A 23,487-nucleotide genomic window follows, 5' to 3' on the forward strand; every position below is an offset into this window, starting at 1 on the left:
CACATTTAACTACTGCTGTCGATGAATTCTTTGCACGGAAATGGTCATGTTCTTTTACAACATAAGTTAGGCAATATGAAATGTCCTTAATAGGTTATCATTTAATATTTAAAGACTGTTTTTACAGAAAATGACAATCCTATACATTCAACATGCTATATATTTCCAACGCTAATTAAAAAAAAATGATCGTTCCAGGTAATCTCCCCTTTAGACTGCTACTTTAAAGGGCCTTGTTTATTTCATAATAGTGTACAAAGGAAATGCATTATAATGAATCATCATGTGTTTATCAGTGGAATAAAGTCAACAGGTAAAAAATTTCAGGTTTACTTTTGGTATAGAAATATCAGTTTAAAAAACGACTCAAGATTTAATTTACACGTAGATTTTTCATGAACTGTTTCTCCGTTTTGCCTTATCTCTCTCTTCATGGTACCCAGATCCTAAAGGAAAAAGAAATGATAGGAAAAGTACTTCTGGAAAGAAGACAATTAGTTAAAGTAACATTAAAAGATTAAACACTAAGCTCTACTTCCTCCTACCCTAATTCCTAATTGAAAGTTGGTTAAAATGTGATCATTGCTGGGGCGCCTGGGTGGCGCAGTCGGTTAAGCGTCCGACTTCAGCCAGGTCACGATCTCGCGGTCCGTGAGTTCGAGCCCCGCGTCGGGCTCTGGGCTGATGGCTCGGAGCCTGGAGCCTGTTTCCGATTCTGTGTCTCCCTCTCTCTCTGCCCCTCCCCCATTCATGCTCTGTCTCTGTCCCAAAAATAAATAAACGTTAAAAAAAAAAAAATAAAAAAAAAATGTGATCATTGCTGTATGAACCACAAATTACTTAGGGAAAAAGGAATTTCTTCATTTAGACAGAAATTAAACTATTCCACAAAACAGATATGCAACTTTATACATGTAACTAATTTTAAATATTTGTTTTGCCATCAACAAATTTCAGTCTCACATAATTTTGTTCACTGGAGTAAATTAAGGCTTAATACTACATCTTAAAAGGTAAAAGAGGGGCACCTGGGTGGTGCAGTCGGTTAAGCGTCCGACTTCAGCCAGGTCACGATCTCGCGGTCCGTGAGTTCGAGCCCCACGTCGGGCTCTGGGCTGATGGCTCAGAGCCTGGAGCCTGTTTCCGATTCTGTGTCTCCCTCTCTCTCTGCCCCTCCCCTGTTCATGCTCTGTCTCTCTCTGTCCCAAAAATAAATAAACGTTGGGAAAAAAAAAAAAAAAAGGTAAAAGAAACATTAACTTCATTAATAACCCAAAGACCATCATCAGTAGGCCACAGGCTTTTTTAAAGGTCTTCTCAGTGGGCTTAGGTACCATGTGTGCAATCTGCCTCTTCTCCCTTCAGCCAAGCCAATTGCAGTCAATTAGCTGTTCTGTATTTTCACTGAGTCCCCTGTGATATATTTGTCTCTTCATTAACATTAAACCAACCCACTCCCACTACATTTTAGAGACCCGCCACTTATCCTAGGAGCAGGTCCCCATCCTAATATCCATCTTATATGCAAATGTATTGAGTTAAAAGTTCTTTAGAGAATTGTATGCTATTCCCTATGAAAAGGAGTGCCAGTAAGGTAAGAAAATTGAAAATTATAGCTCTGTGATTCTCACAGCCTATGACTGCTCTTGGCTGCAATTTTGCAGCACTGTTCTGCCTCCGCTCCCTCCACCTGTCACAACCTTTTCCAACCTTCAAGGTCCAGCTCAAATGCCAACTCATAAAAGAATCTGACCACATCTCCCAGCTTGGAACTCTCCTTCCTAGTTAAACCCAGGGTACTTTGTTAGGATCTGTCTGATGACACTACCATATTGCCTCTTACCTTGAGGGCAGAGATCAAGTACTTCACCTTTCAATCATCACAACATCCCATATAGTAGCAGTTGTATTCAGTATTTTAACAGCTGGGGGGGGGGGGGCAACTAATAGTCATTTGCTGAATGAAACAAACTGTTTCTTGTACAGACCCAACCCAATCTAACCAAGTACTAACAATAAAACACCTAAATTCTTGCTATCACGGGAATTATTGCACCATTAGAGTAACAATGTATTTTTAAATTATGTACTCATTAAGGATGAACTCTAAATTCAAGAATGCTTATTTCAGATTACCTAACAAAATCCTATTACTCCAAGAATTCAATCAACTAGACCTCTGTAATATTTTATGGAATGCTACAAAACGTATCTACAAATTTAAGATAAAAGACAAAATGCTTATTTTCACTGTTGCCAGGCAGAAAGAGAGCATGTATTTTCCTCCTTTTGCTGCTAAAACCCATTGCTAGGTATCTCTACACCTATGTTATCTTCACATAGTAAAAAGATTTGGGGACCATAGGTAAGCCTGGGTTAACAACTTAACCCAGTTTAACCACCTGTTGGGTTACCTCAGAAATTTGATGTATTAGGAAAAGATGGGAAAACTGATCAGTGATGAGAAGTGTTACCAGGTGCCCTGTGCTTAACAGATGTTCAATTTTAAAACACTTTTAAGGGTTTAAGTCCTCTGTTTACAGTTATTCCTTCCTTTCCACTCTTCCTCCAATTAAGTTAGATTGCTTACAGGTGGATTAGAACTCAGTGCAATGCCTACAGAGCAGACTTAGCATAGGGCAAACTGTGCTTATAATGAAGTTTTCCATCTCATAAAGTCTACTTCCTCAATGGAATGGAGAAGAGCTAAGAAAAATGGGTGAATGCCAAATGACTTCACATTCCCAACAACAGAAATGTTGTGTTTCCACTTTAATTTTTGTATATCTAATTTTCATGACACAAACCACACTTAAAGATGTGTAGGAGCACAGGTCATGCCAGGCAGCAGGAGGGATAATGCAGTCAAGATATCGCCTGAAAAGACTGAAAATTCACTGAAAGACCATATGTAACTAAGAGGTCTATTTTACACTCATCTAGGCTTAAATCTCACAATTGGTACCAGAACACCGTAATACTAACTTGTCTTCATCAATGTAATTGTTCCACATTTTCGATAAGAACAAAGCCAGTAAATGACTTAAATCTTAATACACAATTCAAGACTAACAATGTGAGTTGCAATGAATAAAAGACCCTGTCTCTATAAATACATTAAAAATAGGTAGTGACAGCTAAGGGGGGGGGGGGGGGGGTGTGACAAGGTATGATGGGGACCTGGCTATCCTGTTTTATATGGCTTTCCTAATACACCTGTATATATTCACATTTTCGGCATCTCTAGTTATTTCCCTCAAGTGTAGGATTATCCCTGACTCATCCATGTAACCCTAACTGCATCCAGACCATAGGGGAGCTTTTGTCCCCCTGAATATACTCATTCATCACTACACTCTAATAAAGTGGTAATAAAGTGGTTCAGTGTTCCAACATGGTACTGCAACATTTCAGACTGTTTTAAGACAAATAAAAAACTCAGAATGGAAGGAAGTTACATTGTGTATAGTTACCTGCATTCCGGCCAGAATAATGGAGACCAGAGTGCAACAGTGGAAGTGATTCTGGGTTCTCATCCTGGTTTCTGCTCTGATTACCCACAAAGGGTTTGGAGGTTTTAATAGCTAGATATCTACTGCGGCTCAAAGGTTAATAAACATAGTATCTACAATCCTTACAACAAGTTATGCAAGTTATGCATTCTTGTTCCCATTTTACTGATAGGGAAGCTCAAGAACTGAGACCACATAAAACATGTCAATTTTAATACAAAAAGTATTTGTATTCTGTATTCTTATCTCTTTAGATAAATCGAAACTAGAACTGATAGCTTTTTAAAAATACACAACCATACACAACCATACACAAATTTATTCACAGCATACCATCACACAGCTTTCCTGAATTTTAAGCCAAGACAGATTTTCTCAAACCTCTTTGTAGAACTTAAAGTGTCACTACAGATCCAAAGACTGACCACCTGATTTCCCTAGTTAATACCCTCATTTGTAATTATGGAGCCACTCCAGGTGATCACTATATTACATTCTCATACTACTAATTAATAGGTTCTACTTACAACTTGCATTTTGGTTGCCACAAGCTCTCACTTTATTATTCCAGCAGTTTTTACAACATAAAAATGGTGCACAGTTTACTGGAATTCTCAATAGCATGCCCTTACTGCAGCAGCATCTGACACTGCCAGAATAGGAGTTCTATTAAGTGAGACAGTAAGGAAAGAGCATTCTCCACATAGCAGGCCAGGATGCCTTGGCATCAGTCTTCTGGCTCTCCACTTACTGTCAGGAGGCTAGGAAGAGGAAAGAAGCCAACAATTTTTTAAAACTCTCACTCCTGCGCAAAAAAAAAAAAAAAAAAAAAAAAAAAGGCAAAATCTCTCTTGTGGTCAAGTGCTTAGCCAACAGACCAATCGTTCCAATTAGTCAAACTGTGGTTCCATTGCTTTCAAGCACCAATTTGGTAACTTCCCATGTAGGATGTAGGTACCAGGTATTTTTATTAGATTTAAAAAGAACAGTAAAGATAATCCAAACATATAACCATTCACAAAACCCACTTATAATACCATAAAGAAGAGATCACTCTGCCTGTTCCAGTTGTTCAAATTTATTAATGCCCTTTGATCTTCCATTGATTTGGCTCAAAATATTTTAGAGACTCCACATTTGTTTGAAATCATTACCTCTCATTATCAAACATGAAAATGTGGACCTTTGGGTTGCTAAGACTCATCCAAGTTTTCTAATGTGACATATGCAGATAAGTACACAAACATACGGATAGCTTAAAAAAAAAAAAAAAAAAAAAACACCACTGCCAAGAGTTGCAATTTGGAGAAACTTTCAAGTCCTTAATTCAGCCCTTGGGACTCTAATAAATGATTCCTTTTATATTCTAGTGCAAGAGAGCTCCTTGTAGACAAGAATCAGGCTCAACAACCTAAACAGAGTACACACCTAAGTACGTGGCATTTGCAGGTGTGATTAAGCCATGATCAGAGCAATTTTTAAGGAAGTATTTGAAAATGACTGCTTTGCAAAGGGGGAAAAAAAGCCTAAGAGGTGGGAATTTCATCTCCTGCATCTTTTAAAAACCCTCAAAACCTTACATGCAATTTACAGCGCTTGAGCAGCAGAGTAACAAAGTTGCTATCTTAAGGTAACTCTTCCATGCAGAAATTAACTGGTTATGTTTCTCTCAAAAACTGAGTCAAACTACAGGAAAGAAGGAAAGCCTTTTTAAAAAAACTTGTATGAGGAGGCTGTAAATTAATCCCTGTTTACCTTAAAAGAAAAAAGCAACCCAGATTCTTCTTACACTTTGTCTTTCTGAATGACTGAAACACACTATCCCAAGTCACAAATGACTACTGAGCAATATTTTCTTTTTCTAAGTAAGCTCCCCAATACCAGATGCAGTCACTTCCTTTGGAAGTGCCCTGTGACTGGGGCCATGTGGTTAACATGTGGCAACAAGCATAATGCTTACCCATAATAAAATCAACACCCAAACCCAAATGTGGGCAATTATGTCGTTCTAAAATAGGTTTTCACGTTTGGAATAAATATCTAGATGGGGGCTGGCTCATTAACTTTCACGTCTCGTTTTTAGATTAAATTATATTCGTTTAATGAATCCAAGAAATGATGTGTGTTTCGTTGATTCATAGAAAGCGAAACCTAGCTGCCTCTTTTCGAATTGCCATGTAAGACAAGTAATTTAGCCTTTGAACGACGATAAAAATTCAAGGATCGGGAAGCTATCAAGTATAGAGAGTAAGAATTTCAAACATTCTCAGACCTTCTGGCAGGGTATCCCCTCACTCTAACCGCAAGCGCGTCTTCAATGACCCTTTTCTAAGCCCATCAGAACACTTGGCACATGGCCCGCCAGGCCCACTACCCCAGCACATGGCCTGCATAAATACCCAACCGCCCCGCTCCCCATCTGCACTAGGGTCTTTTCCCCACCACAACCACCTTCCAGTAAGTTCCCGCCAAATCGACCCTCCTTCCCGCATTCCACGACCCTTAAAGTCTCAGGGCCTCAGTCCCAAGGGCGCACGGGCCTGGGCCTCCTCTGCTTTAAGGCTGCGGCCTGGGGTGCGGCCTTGGCCGAAGAAGAGGCCCCGACGCGCAGCGGCCCGGCTTCCCAAGACGGAAGGAAGGACGGAAGGGTCGTCCAACTGCGGCAGGCCGGAAACCTGAACCTGAAGCAGCGGTGGCAGCCGAGTTTCCCGCCTGACGCAGCAGCAGAGCAGGCCAGAGTGCGGCCGCCATCTCCGCCTCACCGCTCCCTACCCTCTCCGTCCGCCTCGGCCAGGGCCCGCACCGTGGCTCCCCCAAGCCCAGGCCCCACTCCAGGCCCTCACCTTCGGCGTCTGAGCTGGCCCGCAGCGGCGGAGACTCGGACGCAGGCCCGGAGAAGTCGGCTCGCAAGGTAGCGGCTGTTTATTTTCAGGGTCCTTGCCTGCGCCACACGCGGGTCTGCACACGGCCCCACACACGCCGCTGCGCACGGCTCTCCTCCGCCTCGCCCACGCGGCCAATCAGCGCGCGGAGCTCCGCGGTCCAATCAGAGTCGCCCAGAGGAGGGCCGCCCAGCTTGAGCGCGGCGCGGGGCGGGGCGGGCTTCTACCTCGGCGCGCCGCGGCCTTTCCCGCCGTGCCCCGCGCGCGGCCTTTCCCGCCTGGAACCTCGGCCCCCGACCGTTCTCGGGCTCTTCCCGCTAAATTCCAGGCCCCTCGCGACCCCGTCCTGGCCTTGGTGATCTTTCGCGGCAGCCGGCGACGAGGGATGCCAGAGGGCGGGTCTGAGTGAAATGGCTGTGATTAACGTGGGGTCGGGGAAAATTCCGGTCCCTTTTGGGGCTCAGAAAAAAGCGTCTGCCGCTAGGCCTTTGGATCGTTCTGGCTTTGGGAGCCAGGACCCATTTCCTAATAATACACGTCTCAGTTTGGGAAGAGCCCTGCTTGCTAAGTGACGGAAGTTTCTGTGGCTGAAGGTCACGGGCCCTGAGGTTTGTTCTGGTTTTTGTGTGAGCCTCGGCAGAGCCTGGAACGCCTTGCTGTGTTCACCTCTAACATCTACCGCCACCACCAACCCCCAAACATCCCTTTCTCCCAGAAAAGTACCTGGTGAGGGTGTGAAGATGGCGAAGGGATGGCACCGAGACCTCTTTGCCTCACAACACACCTAGTGACTGTTCACACTGATGAGTGACATTCCCTGCGACTTAAGGGGTAACACGGAGTGCCAGGAGAGCCATCTGGCCTGGGCTATCATGTTCAGGAATGGCCTTCAGTTGAGATTTGGTATCTTCTCCAAAAAAAGATTGGCTATGTAGTCAGATACTTTTCCAGGATGCAAACAATTTAAATTGCTGAATATGAACTAAAATGTTAGAGAATTTTGTGTACCATTTTGGAAGGGCTTCTGTTACAAACAGGAAAAAAACAAGCGTCCCCAGCCTCTCGAGCTCTAAAAGCCCTGAAGCGACTATAGTCTCCTACTGAGCTTAATATGCTTCTCAAGGTTGGTGTGCAGCCCATGTTGTTGGCTGGTATAGCCCAGAAATTTTCTTTCCTTTAATGACCATCTTCTTTGAAATTAACTGTACAGATCTATTGAGATGTTAAAACTGATGAATGGTCCTTGGGTGTAGCATTAGTGGGTACACGTGGGTAGCTACAAAGACTGGAACTGTTCTTTGCCCTTAGATTCATCTCACTGAATCCTCCCGGTCCCCAGGCTGTATGGCTTCTGAAATCATGTTTATGAGGAGGCAAAGCAGTGAAGAGCACAGGTGTTGAGAATCAGGCATTAAACCTGGTTTCAAATCACTAGTGCTGACTCGATCATTGTAGCGCATTTAGCAGATTGTACGCAACATAGTGCTCAATAAAGGGTAGCAATTATCAAAGAGTGAATGAACTATCTCAAGGACCAATGATTTTTAAGCTGTTTTTAACCAAGACGATTAAAGTAAAAATATTTCAAAATTCAGTAGGAGATGGTCCCATTTCCAATAAGATTGAATTGCCCAGCAGTTTCTGTATTGAGTTTTAATACCAGTTACCATAATAAAACAGTGTTTTGTGCTTCTGTGGTTTTATTACCAAGAAGCTTAACACAGCTTTATAGATTTCCCCTGATTAATCTTTATAATATCTTGAGGTAAGTACTAGTGTGGTAATTGCAGACACTTAAGTAGTGATTTCCTAAGCCCCAGCAGTGAGTCAGTACAATGCAAGAGGCTATATGGAGGAAGTCCACCCTGGGTGCATCCGCATCATGCCAGGAAGATTAGTTAAATTGTCATAGTAACCATAAATTCATATTTTTGACTTGATTTTTGTTTATCATCCCAACCACAATGCTACATAAAATGTTTGATATTTATTATAGACCCAGGGACAGAATGTTCCTAATGTTAAAAGAAAAATGAGGGTGGGTGTGAAACAGATAGGGAACATATGATCTTCTGTAGGTTTCAAAAGACTTAAGTGGAAGGAATGGAAGCATAATATGGTCTTTGTTGCTAGGCTCTAGGAGTAGTAACAGGTAATGGCTCTTCTCCACCCGACATCCAGCTTTCTGTAGTGACTATTATTATTAACAAAGCCAGACTGATCATGAGGCATTCTGTCTCCAGAGGTCTATGATGAAATTTAACTACAGTAGTTTGTGTTGTCTGGTTACCCTTGGGTACACCTATTTCACTAGAGATGTTTGAAAATAAGAAAGGAAAAAGGCAGCCCACTCAGAAGATAAACTGCCAACCATATATGAAGAAAGAGTCTCCTATTACATTTCCTTCCCCTGGAAATGTATTTTCTCTCCCTCCTCCCTTCCAGTAGTCAGTCTTACCAACACTACTATGCTCAGCAATGTGTTACAAAGGTGACTAGTTCAGACAAACCTTGCCCTTGAAGATCTTGCAAGATGAAAAAAGCCATAAGAAAGTATTAAGTATCCTGAGGGAGGACCAGCTAAAATGCTATGATTCAGCATGATTCAGGATTCCTTAAAATGAGTACGAGTTGAGCAGCAGCACCTGCCAACTCTTAATTTCCGCTAAAATGCCCAACTGCAATAGTACATGCCTTAAATTCTGCTGTTAAATGGAGAGGATATCGTATATATTGTTCTAAACCTTCAATGTCTTGTTTTCTCTGCCTGCAGGGAAATAGTCTCTGTGACTTGACCTGGAAAGTATGCAACTAAGGTTAAAGAGCATGTATCGTTTTTACCTCTCCTGTCTGCTCCTGCAACTAAAACACAGTTTATTAAGCTAAATCCTGAAATTGAAATCAGTTATACTAATAATAGGTAATAGTGTATATAAAGTTCTTTAAAAGGGCCTGGCATAATTACTATTAAAGTGTTATCTATTATTTTTGTTATTGTTATTGAGTGCTTATTATATGCCAGTCATTGTTTATAATCTCTTTTTAAGTTTACACAAAACCTCTCTGAGATAAGTACTTTTATTATCCCCAGGAGGAAATAAAATTCCAGAGAATTGAAGTATTCTGCTAAAGGTCAGAGAGTGAATAAATGATAGTGCAGGCTTCAAACCAAGGCAACCTAAGTGCCTAAGCACAAAGCTTCCAGCCTCCCAGTTGTGATTGAAACCTAATCCTACAATTTTCCATTGACTCCTTAAAGTGACAGTATAGAGAATATTAACTGTTGATAAGGGAAATATGAAACACCGACTAATAATTTAGTGAGCAGTCCATCATTTGGCTTCCTCCTCTATGACCTTGAATTGAACTTCTCTCTACTTCTGCAAAATAACTGGCAAGAGAACTTTATTTACGAATAATTTTTAAAGGTTCAAAGTGAAACCACCCATTTTTTTCTTAAAAGAAAAGCAGTTGCATTCATTTAAAAAAAGTAACTTCATCTTTTCATTATTTAGTTAAATCTTGAAATACGTAGTGATAGCAAAATAACGGTGTTTGCATGTTTTCCACGTAGAACTTTACAAAATGTCTTCTGTTGTTTTTTGAAAGAGCATTATAAATTTGATCATTTGGCTCTCATAATCTACAAAAATAATGTAACTGACTTTTCAAGATTAAATTGAAAAAGAAGCACTATATATTTGGGTGAATTAGAATCTAACATCTAGAAGAGTATTTAGCCTAATCTCAGAATATTTCATTTAATCCCCTCATTTAAATGAGAAAAAGGCTATAGAGTTACTCAGGGTTCCCACAAGTTCCCAAAAGAACTGATGTTTTTGACATGAACAAACCAGGGTGCCACCCACATCTCATAAGGAAGGAGCTGTTAGGGCATTTTTTTTTTAAGTTTATTTATTTAAGTAATCTCTACCCTTAACGGGGTTCCGAACTCATGACCCTGAGATTACGAGTCTCGCAAGCTCTTCCAACTGAGTGACTGAGAGCCCAAAGGAGCTGTTAGCTATGCTTGTGACCTGGTTAATTCAAGTAACTGCAGTTAGTAAGAAAAGGAGAGCCCAAATCTAATACTGTACACTTGTACCATGTGTCTCTAGCCTTTTTCTTTGGAAATTAACACAAATGGCCATTTGCATTTATGAAGTAGTCGTTTATGAGTTTGACAAGGATGAATAAACAATCAATTTCTAAATCTTGAGAAATGTACTCAGACTTCAATATAAGAAACATTAACTTTAGGCATCCAAATCGGCAAGGAGGAAGTCAAACTTTCACTCTTCGCAGATGGCATGAGGTACTATGTGGAAAACCCAAAAGACTCCACCAAAAAAACCTGCTAGAACTGATATATTAATTCAGCAAAGTCACAGGATATAAAATCAATGTACAGAAATCAGCTGCATTTCTATATACCAATAATGAAGCAGCAGAAAGGGAAATCAAGGAATCAATCCCATTTACAATTGCACCAAAACCTATAAAATACCTAGGAATAAACCTAAGGAAAGAGGTGAAAACTCTGTATACTGAGAACTGTAGAAAGTTTATAAAAGAAATTGAAAAAGACACAAAAAAATGGAAATATTTTCTATGCTCCTAGATTGAAAGAACAAATATTGTTAAAATGTCAATACTACCCAAAGTAATCTACATATTCAATGCAATCCCTATCAAAATAATACCAGCATTCTTCACAGAGCTAGAACAAAAATTCTAAAATTTGTATGAAATCAGAAAAGACCCCAAGTAGCCAAAGTAATGTTGAAAAAGAAAACCAAAACTAATCCTGGACTTCAAGCTGTATTACAAAGCTATAATCATCAAGACAGTATGATTGTGCCAGACAGATTCTGGCACAAAAACAGACACATAGATCAATGGAACAGAATAGAGAACCTAGAAATGACCCCACAAATGTATGGCCAACTTATCTTTGACAAAGCAGGAAAGAATAGCCAATGGAAAAAAGACAGTCTCTTCAGCAAATGGTGTTGGGAAAACTGGACCACTTTCTTAGATCATACACAAAAATAAACTCAAAATGGATGAAAGACCTAAGCATAAGACAGGAAGCCATCAAAATCCTAGAGAAGAAAATAGGCAACAACCTCTTTGATCTCAGCGGCAGCAACTTCTTACTTGACATATCTCCAGAGGCAATGCAAACAAAAGAAAAATGAACAATTGGGACTTCATCAAGATAAAAAACTTCTGCACTGTAAAGGAAACAATCAGCAAAACTAAAAGGCAACCTATGGAATGTGAGAATATATTTGCAAATGACATATCAGAAAAAGGATCAGTATCCAAAATCTATAAAGAACTTAATCAAACTCAACACCCAAAACACAAATAATCCAGTGAAGAAATAGGCAGAAGACATAAATAGACATGTTTCCAAAGAAGACATCCAGATGGCTAACAGACACATGAAAAGATGCTCAACATCACTCATCATCAGGGAAATGCAAATCGAAACCACAATGAGATACCACCTCACACCTGTCAGAATGGCTAAAATTAACAACTCAGGCAACAACAGATGTTGGCAGGGATGCAGAGAAAGAGGAACCCTTTTGCACTGCTGGTGGGAATGCAAACTGGTGCAGCCACTCTGGAAAACAGTACGGACGTTCCTCAAAAAATTAAAAATAGAACTACCTGATGACCCAGCAATTGCACTATTAGGTATTTATCCAAAGGATACCAAAATGCTGATTTGAAGGGGCACATGCACCCCAATGTTTATAGCAGCACTATCAACAATAGTCAAAGTATGGAAAGAGCCCAAATGTCTATCGACGGATGAATGGATAAAGTAGATGCAATATAGATAGATAGATAGATAGATAGATAGATAGATAGATAGATGATAGAATACTACTCAGAGATCAAAAAGAATGAAATCTTGCCATTTACAACAATGTGGATGGAACAGCGTATTATGTTAAGAGAAATAAGTCAGAGAAAGACAAATACCACATGATTTCACTCATATGTGGAATATAAGAAACAAAACAGATGAACATAGGGGAAGGGAAGCAAAAATAAGAAAAAAACAAAGAGGGAGAACAAACCATAAGTGACTCTTAAATACAGAAAACAAACTGACGGTTGCTGGTAGGATACTGGGTGGGGGGAATGGGCTCAATGGGCAATGGGCATTAGGGAAGAGCACTGGGTGTTATATGTAAGTGATGTATCACTGAATTTTATCCCTGAAATCATTATGTTAACTAACTTGGATTTAAATAAAAAAATTTTTGACTTAAAAAAATGTTTTTCAATGTTTACTTTTAGAGACAGATAGAGACAGAGCGTGAGCAGGGGAAGGGCAGAGAGAGAGGGAGACACAGAATCTGAAGCAGGCTCCAGGCTCCGAGCTGTCAGCACAGAGCCTGATATGGGGCTCGAACTCATGAAGCATGAGATCATGACTTAAGCCGAAGTTGGATGCTTAACCGACTGAACCACCCAGGTGCCCCAAGAAACACTGACTTTAGACTCTAAATTTTTATACTAGGAAAACATCTTTCAATTATGAATTGTAACTACAAAACAGAACATTTGAAATTATACTTGGCAAAAAAATGGCTTTTAAGGCAATTAGAATATTACAGATACTAATGCTCCCTTTATCCCTTCTTACCCTGAGTCCCACTTCTTTTCCTTCCTCCCTATACTACAAATAGGTGTATATCCTTCAGGTCTATTTCTTATAATATATAATAAAATTACTATGCATATAGTATATAATAAATCTATATAGTATATAACAATTATATATGTATACAGTAATTATATAGTCTATAGTAAGTGTATTACATGTGTGTATATATAATTACTACATATGTATATATACATATGTGTGTGTACATACACATGAATAACTAAAAATTTTACATAAATACTACCATATATATTTGCTTATTTGTTTGCTTTCCCTTACAAGAACATAAAATCCACAAGGCAAGAACTTTGGCTTTGTCTGTTTTCTGCTGTACTTCCAGGTCCTAGGACAGCTCCTTATATGTGGCAGGCACTCAAATATTTGCTGAATAAATAAATATCAATCTGTATCTTGCTTTTTATTTTTTTTATTTTATTAAAAAAAATTTTTTTTAACGTTTATTTATTTTTGAGACAGAGAGAGACAGAGCATGAACGGGGAAGGGGCAGAGAGAGAGGGAGACACAGAATCGGAAGCAGGCTCCAGGCTCTGAGCCATCAGCCCAGAGCCCGACGCGGGGCTTGAGCTCACGGACCGCGAGATCGTGACCTGAGCTGAAGTCGGATGCTCAACCGACTGAGCCACCCAGGCGCCCCTGTATCTTGCTTTTTAAATTTGATGTTGTGTTTCTGACTTACAGCGTATATTATATATATAATCTTATCTGGTTCATCATTTTTACTGCTATGTATTATAAATATACTAGTATTCGTGCCCATATTGGAAGATATTTATATTACTTCCACCCTTTTGCTATTATAAACAACATTGTAAAAAGTGCCCTTGTATACAAGTCTCCTCAGGCACATGTGGAGAGTGTCTACAGGGCATAGAAACCCATAAGGAGAACAGTTGGACAAGGAAGGGTGTGTATTTTAAATTTCACTGGCTGCCTGCCATATTGCTCTCCAAAGTGGTCACACCAAATTATACTCCCAGCAGCAATGAGTGAGGGTGCCATGTTTCTCAAATCTTTGCCAGCACTTCACACTGTGAAATTATTTAATTTTTTGCTAGCCTGATGGATGAGACATGTTGTCTCTGTTTTGTTTGTTTTTACTGAGATAATTGTAGATTCACATGTAGTTGAAAGAAGTAATACAGAGAGATCCTGTATATCCTCTTTACCCAATTTCCCCCAATGGTAATGTCTTACAAAAATACATAGTATAATGTCACAACCAGAATATTGAAACTGATATAACCCAGGGTGCCTGGGTGGCTCAGTCTGTTAAGCATCTGACTTCCGCTCAGGTCATGATCTCACAGTTCTTGAGTTTGAGCCCTGCATTGAGTGAGCTCAACCCCCACTTCTCTCTTTCTCCCTTTCTCCCTCCCTCTCTCTCTGCCCTTGCTCACTTGAGCTCTCTCTCTCTCTCAAAAAAAAAAAAAAAAAAGGAAGAAAGCAAGAAAGAAATTGATACAGCCCACTGGTTTTGTTCAAATTTCCCCCATTTTAGTTATACTCTGTGTGTCTATGTGTGTGTATGTGCATGTGTGTAATTCTATGCAATCAAATCTTAATGTAGATCCATGTAACTACCTCTGTACTCAAGATACAGAAGACCCCTTTATAGCCACACCCACTTCCCTCCCACCCTTCCACTCCTCCCTAATCCCTGTCCTCCATTTCTAAAATGTCCTTTCAAAAATGTTATGTATAGGGGCACCTGGCTGGTTCACTTGGAGTAGCACATGACTCTTGATCTCAGGGTCATGGGTTCAAGCCCCATGCTGGGTGTAGAGATTATAAATAAATAAATAAATAAATAAATAAATAAATAAATAAATAAACAAACAAACTTTTAGAAAATGTTATACATACAATTTTTTTTTAAGTTACATAAATGGAATTGTGCAGTATGTAACTTTTCAGAATTGGCTTTTGTTTCATTCAGCATAATTCCCTGGAGATTCATGGGAGTAGCTGTGTGCATCAAATAGCTTGTTCCTTTATTACTGAGTAACATTCCACAATATGAATGAACCATAGTTTAACCAACACCCATGGAAGGACTCCTGTGCTATTTCTAAATTTGGGCTATTACAAATAAAGCTGCTATGAACATTCCTGTGTAGGTTTTTGTGTGAACACGTTTTCATTCGGTATTTCATTTTTTTCAATTAACATTTCCCACATTACCAATGAAGCTGAACATCTCTTCACATATTTGTAGACTCTTCAAGTTTCCTCTTTTAAGAAGGGTTGATTTCATTCATTTTGTCTGTTTTGTCATTTGTCTTTTTCTTACTGATTTGAAAGCGTTCTTTTTTCTTTCTTTTTTTTTTAATGTTTATTTACTTATTTTGAGAAAGAGAGAAATAGGTAGTGAACAGAGGAGGGGCAGAGAGAGAGAGAAAGGGAGACAGAGAATCCTAAGCAGACTCCATGCTGTCAGCACAGAGCCCGATGTGGGGCTCAAACTCACAAACCCTGAGATCATGACCTGAGACAAAACCAAAAGTCAGACGCTTCACCAACTGAGCCACCCAGGTGCCCCTGAAAGCATTTTTTATATGTTCTGGATACCAATCCTTTGTCAGTTATATGAAATTGTATGTGTTGACATTTTGCTGATCGTTGTTTCTCAACGTGATGTAAAGTTTAGGAACTGATGAAGAATTCCTGGAACTTGGACTTAGATCATTGATGAAGACAGAGAGTGATTTCATTCAGGAACTGTCACTCAGGGCTACCCATCGAGAGTTCCAAAGAAAAAAAAGGAGTGTGGGAATACTGCTGCAGCCCCCATGCTCTGCAGCACCTCCTTTGCATATGTTAAATGCCATCAATATGCTTTAATGGTGGCATGTTGGATGCTAGGCAGAGCATATCAAAACTTCTGCCTGCCTGAGAGCAAATGCCACGTAAGAGTCCTTAGATTTGCTTTTAGCAAACCCTTTGCCTCATTTTGGGGCAGGGCATTCAGATGCAATTTATTGCATCACAAAATCTTGTTTTTCAGCATTTTAATAGCCCTCAGAAATTGCTGACATCATGATGTACTCCACTGGTGTTTCCATTTTGCCCAGCACTGCAGCTGGAATTTAGAATCCTGACTCACCCTTCAGCCAGCCACACAGAATGCTGATCATTCTGGTATGGTCAACGCTCACAAAGTGACTTTGAAAGGGGAAATAGCTTTTGGACAAACCAAAACCAATGCAATTCAGGTAACAGTGAGACTTTTCTAACTTTCTCTTCTGCTCAGTTACTGTCCTTTCTCCTTTGACTGAAGGGGAAGCCACGCTTCTACAATCCTGGCCATAAAGCTGTGGATTGTACTAGCTGGCACGGCCAGTCCTGTCCTTCTGAGCTCAGTGAGTTGTCTTTCCCATCTGCAGAGTCCAGGCTGGGGTGTGGCGCTTACAGTGAAACAGTCTGCATAGCTGAGTTAACAATTCCAAATTTAGCTCTCATTTCAATAAATTACCTTATAAAACATTCACCGGTCAAAATTATCTTGACTAGTTTACTTATAAGAACATTGCAATTGTTCATGGATTGCCTGTGAAGAAACTGATACACAAAGTTTCTTATAATTTCCCCTCAAACCACAGGGGAAATAAAACAAAACAAAACAAAACATAAAGGCAAGTACCAGGATTTCTAGAAGCATGAAATTTATACTTAAGCTATACAAAGAAATGTTAAGAGGCTTTGGATATTTTCAAAGGGCAGTGGTGAGGATTAAATAATGTATAATATATGAAAATGCTTCACTAATTCCAAAGTGTTTTACCAAGGTAAAATATTATTAGGATTAGTTTCTGATACATCTAAGGCATGAAATTCCTTTTGTACGCTGATTTAAAACACATAAACAGTATCTTGGACATGTGAATAGGCAATGATAATATTTCAATTGTATTTGAAGAATGATTGGAAGTAATTTTTTCCCTTTATTTAGATGTTGGCTTCCCCATTTGATGCAATAAAAGTTCTCAGGGGACTAAAACTGACTCTAAAACTTACGGATGCTGAAGATTTATCCAAAATGAAATTTGCCTTGGGTGGTACAGAATTTAAAGACACTTCATGGGGCGCCTGGGTGGCTCAGTCGGCTGAGCGTCCGACTTCAGCTCAGGTCATGGTCTTGCGGTTTGTGTGTTTGAGCCCCATGTCGGGCTCCGTACTGACAGCTCGGAGCCTGGAGCCTGCTTCGGATTCTGTGTCTCCCTCTCTCTCAGCCCCTCTTCTGCTCATGCTCTGTCTCTCCCTCTCTCTCAAAAATAAATAAACATAAAAAAAAAATTAAAGACAGTTCAGGGCTAAACTAATGGGGGTACTTCATGTGATCCCTCCTGGGCTTCCTATTTTCCTCCTTTTTGACACTTCAAATACACCTCTAGTTTCCTAGGGATTTCCTGAGTCAATCAGGGCCACTTCCTTTTCTCTTCAAGATTGACCTGCCCTGCTCTATCGGGACTATCATCTTATCAACCAACATGCTAGGTTAATAATAAGTTAATTTACATAGCACTTTATGGTTTGCACATAAACATTCAGCTGGTATCATTGAGATGTTATTATGTGCCATACTACCCATGGTATTTTCACCTTTGTTATCTTATTTAGTTCTTACAGAAACCTCCTAGATTCAAGCATAACTTCTCTAGGTAAGATCTATATATGTAAGTAGGAGGCATTAGCCTCCTGACTCATGCAATGCTTCCAGGTGGTATATGGCAGGGCATCAGCTAAAGTTACATGATATGGTAATAAAGTCTCATTTCAAGTTCTTGTAATCCCTCTGTCTCAAGGGAAAGTCTCACTTTGGTGCTTACCAGGCTTTAACTCCTCTAGGACTGTATTTAACCTTTCTTAATGAGGAGAGTGTAGGTCCAAGTAACCATCTAGAACATTATCATTTTATTATGATAACGCAATAGACAAGTTACGCTGTTTTCTCACTTGTGTAATCAAGTTTCCTCTTTTGTTCACATACACACACACACATACATGTATTTTATTGCTGAAACAGCTGAGAGTAAGTTGCAGACTTGGGCATTTTTAATCAAGATATAATTGACAAAAAATATTATATTAGTTTCAGGTGTAACAATATAATGATTTGACACTTGTATATATTGTGAAATGATCCCACAATAAATCTAGTTACCACTCATCACTGTACATAGTTACAATTTTTTTTCTCATTTTGAAAACTTTTAAGATTTACTCTCTTAGCAACTTTCAAATATAAAATACAGTATGATTCACTGCAGTCACCACGCTGTACATTATATCCCCAGGACTTATTTATTACCGGAAGTTTATACCTTTTGACCCCTTCGCCTAATTCACCCACGACCCTCCCCCTGCCTCTAGCAACCACCAACCTGTTCTCTGTATCTATGAGCTTTTATTCTTTTTGTTTGTGTGTGTGTATGTACGTATGTATGTTTGTTTGTTTAGAGTCTACATATAAGTGAAATCATATAGTATTTGTATTCTTTGTCTGACTTATCTCACTTAGCGTAATGCCCTCAAAGTCTATCCGTGTTGTCACAAAATGCAGGATTTCCTTCTTTTTTAATGGCTGGATAATATTCCATTCTATATATATACATTTTCTTGATCCATTCGTCCCTCAATGGACATCTATGTTGTTTCCAAAAGTTTCCTCTTGGAAATTCAGAAAACGGGGCACCTGGCTGGCTCAGTCAGTGAAGTGTGCGACCCTTGATCCAAGAGTTGTGGGTTCGAGCCCCACATTGGGTGTAGAGATTGCTTAAAAATAAAATCTTTAAAGGGTGCCTAGGTGGCTCAGTCGGTTAAGTGTCCGACTTCGGCTCAGGTCATGATCTCATGGTTTGTGAGTTTGAGACCTGCATTAGGCTCTCTGCTGTCAGCACAAAGCCAGCTTCAGATCCTCTTGTCTCCCCTACCCTCTGCCCCTCCCTTGCTTGCACTCTCTCTCTCTCAAAAATAAATAAAAACATTTTAAAATAAATAAAATGCAAGTGTTTTTTTTTAAAATAATAATAATAACATAAAATCTTAAAAAAAAAAAAAAAAACGAAATTAAGAAAACAATACCGGGGCACCTGGGTGGCTCAGACAGCTAAGCGGTCCAAATTCAGCTCAGGTCATGATCTCACAGCTTTTGAGTTTAAGCCCTGCTTCGGGCTCTGTGCTGACAGCTCAGAGCCTGGAGCCTGCTTCCGATTCTGTGTCTCCCTCTCTCTCTGCCCCTCCCTGACTCCGCTCCATCTTGCTCCCTCTCTCTCTCTCAAAAAGAAATAAACATTAAAAAAAAGAAAACAATACCATTTACAATTGCACCAAAAAGAATAAATATTAAAACAAAAAAAGAATAAATCTAGGAATCTAGATTTATCTAGGAATCTAGGAATAAACTTAACCAAAGTGATGAATGACTGGTATGCTAAAAACTATAAAACATCAATGAAAAAATTGAAGATGACACAAACATATAAAAAGATATCCCATGCTCATGGATTAGAAGAATTAATATTGTTGGGGCGCCTGGTTGGCTTGGTTGGCTAAATGTCCGACTCTTGATCCTGGCTCATGATTTTATGGTTCATGAGTTCCAGCCGCACATCGAACTCTGTGCTGACAGCATGGAGCCTGCTTAGGATTCTGCCTCCTTCTCTCTCTCCCGTTCCCTGCTTGCTTGCTCTCTCTCTCAAAAATAAATAACATTTTTTAAGAAAAGAAGAATTAATATTGTTACAGTGTCCATACTACCCAAAGCAATTTACAGATTCAATGTAATCCCTACCAAAATACCAACAGGATTTTTCACAGAACCAGAACAAATAATACTAAAAGTTGTACAGAACCACAAAGACCCTGAATAGCCAAAGCAATCTTGAGAAAGAAGAACAAAGCTAGAGGTATCACAATTCCAGATTTCAAGACATACTGCAAAACTGTAATCAAAATAGTATGATACTGGCACAAAAAAATAGATGCATAGAACAATAGAACAGAATAGAGAGCCCAGAAATAAACCTACGATTATATGGCCATTTAATCTGTGACAAAGAAGGCAAGAATATACAATGAGGAGAAAACAATCTCTTCAATAAACAGTGCTGGAAGAATTGGACAGCTACAAGTAAAAGAATGAAGCTGGACTATTCCCTTTTTGTTTTTTTTTTCGTTTTTGAGCGACAGAGAGAGCACAAGCAGGGGACAGGGGCAGAGGAAGAGAGAGAAGTATGCAGGCTCCACACTCAGCGCAGAGATGGACACAGGGCTTGATCCCACAACCCTGGGATCATGACCTGAGTGGAAATTAGGAGGCAAACACTCAACCGACTGAGCCACCCAGGCGCCCTGAACTGGGTCACTTTCTTTTTTCTTTCTTTCTTTTCTTTTTTTTTTTTTTTTTAATGTTTAGTTATTTTGAGAGAGAGAGAGAGAAAGAGCACATGCATCAATGAGAGAGAGGGGGGTAGAGAGAGAAAGAGGGAGAGAGAATCCCAAGCAGTCTCTGTGCCCTCAGCTCAGAGCCTGAAATGAGGCTTGAACTCATGATGAACTATGAGATCATGACCTGAACTGAAGTCAAGGGTCGGCTTCTTAACCAACTGAGCCACGCAGGCGTCCCTGGACCATTTTCTAACACATACACAAAAGTAACCTCAAAATAGATTAAAGACCTAAATGTGAGTCCTGAAGCCATAAAAATCCTAGGAGAGAGCATAGGCGGTAATTTCTCTGACATCGGCCTTAGCAACATTTTTCTAGATGTGTCTTCTGAGGCAAGCGAAACAAAAGCAAACTCAACTATTAGGACTATGTCAAAATAAAAAGGTATTGCACAGTAAAGAAAACAATCAACAAAACAAAAACACAACTTACTGAATGGGAGAGGATATTTACAAGTGATATATCTGATAAGGGCTTAATATCCAAAATCTATAAAGAACTTATACACCTCACCAAAAAAACCCCCCAAATGATCCAATTAAAAAACAGGCAGAGGACCTGAATGGACATTTTTCCAAAGAAGACATACAGATGACCAGCAGACACATGAAAAGATGCTCAATAATACTAATCATCAGGGAAATGCAAATCAAAACCACAATGACATAGCACTTTGCACCAGTCAGAATGGCTAAAAACAAAAAAGACAAGAAATAACAAGTCTTGGTGAGGATGTGGAGAAAAGGGAACCTTCTTACACTGTTGGTAGGAATGTAAATTGGTACAGCCACTGTAGAAAACAGTATAGAGTTTCCTCAAAAAATTAAAAATAGAAATACAGGGGCAGGGGCGCCTGGGTGGCTCGGTTGGTTAAGCGTCCAACTTCGGCTCAGGTCATGATCACACGTTTCATGAGTTTGAGCCCCGCATCAGGCTCTGTGCTGACAGCTCAGAGCCTGGAGCCTGCTTCAGATTTTGTGTCTCCCTCTCTCTCTACCCAATCCCCCTCATGCTCTGTCTCTCTGTCTCTCAAAAATAAACATTGAAAAAATTAAAAAAAAAAAAAAAGAAATACAGGGACACTTGAGTGGCTCAGTCAGTTAAACATCTGATTCTTGGTTTCGGTTCAGGTCATGACCTCACAGTTCATGGGTTTGAGCCCTGTGTCAGGCTCTGTACATAAAATATTATGCAGTCATAAAAAAGGATGAGATTGTGCCATTTGTGACAACAGGGATGGACCTAGTGAGTTTTATACTAAAGCAGACTGAGTCTATACAGACTGAGAAACACAAGTACCACATGATTTCAGTCATATGTTGAATCTAAAACAAAAATCAAAAAAACCTCAAATAAACAACAAATAAAATGCAGAAACAGACCCATAAATCCAGAGAACAAACCGGTGGTTGCCAGGGAAGGTCGGGTGGGGAAGGGGAGGGGAGTGAGAGATACAGGCTTCCAATTATGAAATGAATAAGCCATGGGCTGAAAGGTACAACACGGGGAATATAGTCAATGGTATTGTAACAGTGTTGGTAACAAATGGTAGCTACACCTGTGGTAAGCACAGCATAAGGTAGAAATTTCTCAAATCACTATGTTGTACACCTGAAACGAGTAGAACATTGTGTGTCAAGTACATTCATATTAAAACATTTTTTTTAATTTTTATTTATTTTTCAGAGAGAGAGGCAGAGAGACCGAGCTCGTGCAGAGGAGGGGCAGAGAGAGGGAGACACAGAATCTGAAGCAGGTTCCAGGCTCTGAGCTGTCAGCCCAGAGCCCGATGCAGGGCTGGAACTCACAAACTGTGAGATTGTGATCTGAGCCGAAGTTGGACGCTTAACTGACTGAGCCACCCAGGCACCCCTCCACTACATTTAAATAAAAGAATTTTGTCAAGTTTCCTCTTAAGAGTAAAACGTGAGTTAATTTAAGAATAAATATGAAGTAAATAAGAGCAGAGGAAGTACAACAAAATGTAATCGATCACAAAGACAACATGAAGGATAGGTAGATTGGGCAAAGAGGGAACGGAGGGTCTGCAAGGGGAGCGAGTGTGGGAAATCAGATGACATTCAAAGGAATCCTGAACAGTGGAAGAGGAGAAGGGAAGTACGTGGGGGTGGCATTTCCAGAGCCTCTCGCCTAATCCAGTTTAAGTATCTGCCTTTGGATCAGGCCTTGAGGGTCAGCTGTTGGGAGTAATGTGTGTGGTGATTATGGTGGAAGAAAAGATCCTCAAGAAATATACTGTCGCTGTTAAAAATAAAACACAAGATCATTTTCGCCCTGTGATATGGCAAGGATGCTGTTGAGTAATTACAACACTCTGGCCAGCTATACTTGAGCATTAACAGTGTTTTTTAAATGGAGGGAGGAAAAAAAAAAGAGGGCAGAACCAATCTCCTGTTTTCTACTCCTTCTGTGTGCAGAGTTTTTGGAGCAGAAGAACCTGGAGCCCAGGGCTGGCACTGGAACATTTGAGTATCTGACTGCTGTTCGACCAGCTTTTCCTGTTGGCTTGCTATTCCCAGGAAACCATCAATGGGGCTGTTTGGCTGGGGTGAAGGGCTATTAGAAGAGATGTTTGAGAGCTTCAGCACCTGCGCTCACACACATGCTCACCTGCCCACAGAACCTTACATGCCCTTGATTATTGGGAGATGATTGGAAGAATAACACAAGAGGGTAAAACCTCCTCTGGAGACCAACAACTCCAAGGATACTGACTTGCCCTCCGGGGGACCTAAGACCCATTTGGAAGTTAACAATTGTCTTTGATTTCTGTCCCTCTTCCTTTTCACAAGACACTTTCCCCCTCCTTACCATTGTCTTTCCTTCACTCTTAGGTAGTGATCTCAGCTGAGTAAGAGCCAACAAAGAGCTTCCTATTGAGAGGTTAGCCAAGGGTCTCAGCTTTTCCAGGGT

General features: G+C 40.0%; 1 protein-coding gene across 6 annotated transcripts in view; it reads right to left on the reverse strand.

Moving 5' to 3' along the window:
• Positions 1-23,487, reverse strand: part of LOC123606059 (CCHC-type zinc finger nucleic acid binding protein) — a 72,911-nt gene that overhangs the window by 4,684 nt on the left and 44,740 nt on the right. For 2 of the 6 annotated variants that reach the window (XM_045493995.1, XM_045493991.1), the window contains exon 1: positions 6,356-6,511. The exons of 2 other annotated variants lie outside the window; for them this stretch is intronic. The gene's annotated coding sequence lies outside the window, so the exon portion shown is untranslated. Of the gene's footprint in view, positions 1-6,355; positions 6,567-23,487 lie in introns of those variants that run through there. 2 more of the 6 variants (XM_045493992.1, XM_045493996.1) reach the window with 2 other exon arrangements.

The sequence above is a fragment of the Leopardus geoffroyi genome, chromosome A2, assembly GCF_018350155.1.
Source record: "Leopardus geoffroyi isolate Oge1 chromosome A2, O.geoffroyi_Oge1_pat1.0, whole genome shotgun sequence".
NCBI classification, from domain to species: Eukaryota; Metazoa; Chordata; class Mammalia; order Carnivora; family Felidae; genus Leopardus; species Leopardus geoffroyi.